The sequence below is a fragment of the Pteropus alecto genome, unplaced genomic scaffold (genome assembly GCF_000325575.1).
Source record: "Pteropus alecto unplaced genomic scaffold, ASM32557v1 scaffold45, whole genome shotgun sequence".
In the NCBI taxonomy this organism is placed as follows: Eukaryota; Metazoa; Chordata; class Mammalia; order Chiroptera; family Pteropodidae; genus Pteropus; species Pteropus alecto.
The window spans coordinates 23,111,918-23,113,772 of NW_006442491.1; positions in this window are offsets into that span (position 1 = coordinate 23,111,918).

Here is a 1,855-nt window from a genome sequence, read left to right on the forward strand (position 1 = left end):
ATTTTAAAGTAAATATGGCAAAATGTTAACAATGTGTGATTCTGGGTCAAGGGCATGTGGGAGTTTTTGCACTATTGTGACTTTTTCTGTAAGTTTGAAATTAGTACAGACTAAAAATTAAAATGTAAAAAACTCAGCACATTAAAAATGATAGCATCTTCGTTTGGTCTATATTTCATTAAAATCCTAATTTTAGCAACACGAAAAAAGTGTGTCTTATGAATAAGGAATAAACATAAGAGTTGGATGATCAGAAAGTGAAGCTAGCTCTTACTTCTTAGTGTGGCAGACAATGCATGAAAAACATTTAGTACCAAGCTGTCACATAGTGACTGATTGATAAATGCTAGCTTAAAGAACTAGTAGAGGAAGGACAGCATGAGAGATAGAATAGAAGGTCCTCCCCTCTCAGCAACACTAATTTGGCAGCTGTGCATGGGCGGAAGTGCCTTTCTGGGAGCTTTGGGCTCCAGGTAGGGGATTGTGAAACCTCAATAATAGCAAATGGTTAAAATACTGCTCTCTAATTAGATAAGAGCAGGACAACAGAGAGAGAGAGAGAGAGAGAGAGAGAGAGAGAGAGAGAGAGAGAGAGAGAGAGAGAGATTCACGACCTTAAGTTCCCATTCCATTTTCAAGACACCAAAACTGGAAATTATAGATGTAGGTAATGAACTCGAATTCCAATCAGCGGCCTCTTCAAAGAAAAGGCCTTGGACCTGCGTCAAAAGATTGGAGAGTAAATACACATTTATGTTTTAAGTTAAAATAAAACACTTAAGCTTTGTATGTAACACGTTAAAACTTTTTGCTTAATTAACAGCCCACATAACTAACATCTTTGTGTGAATCAGAAAAAGTCACCCCTTCCTCTGGGCGGTCAGAACGCCACAGTGAGGGAAGCCAGAACTGGATTTCAGTCTGTCCTTGGCTGAGTGCTCTGTGCAGTATACAACTTGCTCAACCGTTAATGGCATCCCAGGAACTAATCTCTAGTCCTTAGGGAAAATAGGTAAGAGGGCTGTAGGGAGTTACATCACCCTTCAAGCCTGAGCGAGAGACTCCTCACACCTAACAGAAAGGTCCTTATCAGAATGCCACCCACCCCCATCTTCCCTGGGCCTTACTCTATCTAATCCCATGATCCCCTTGACCTGCTCCTTCCTTCTATCTACCTCCTATTAATGAGACTGGAGATTGTGGGAGCAGGCTGGGGGAGACCTCGAGGATAATCAGGGTTGCAATCAGGGAGAAACTGATTATTTTTCGGGTAGAGAAATGGTTAATAACTCCCCGTCTGGCCCACATCCTACTTTAACCTTCTTTCCAGGGTTCTCCGAAGTGGGTGGGCGGGCACTCTGGGTGGTACAAGGAAGGAAGCCTGGGAATAAGGGGAAACAAGGGCAGGGCTGTGATGGCCTCTTATTTTGATCATTAGTGTCCTCCCACACGCACCTAGCAGGGGCTGCCCTGCCCCCACGGCCCCTCCATGGGGACTATAGACTAGCAGGGGCATGGATACTGAGGCCAAACCCAGGAGGCCAGGGTGGCCCAGCCCTCAGCCAAGGTGGCCCAGCACTCATCCAAGGCTCAAAGCAGAAAGCTAGAGCCTTCAACCCCCTTGACCTAGAATTAGCCCCCACTGCACTGACCTAGCAGGGCTCAGCAGCCTCAGGGACATCTCTAGGGTCCCTCAGAGTATTCCAGCTTTACCTCCAACACTCATAAACTATGTGAACTTGGGCAAGTCACTCTTATCTCTTGAAGCCTCAGGTTTCTCAACTATACAGATATAATCATCATACTTCCCTCCTGGCATGGTTGTGAGGCTGTTTATGCAGCTATAGCCATTGGC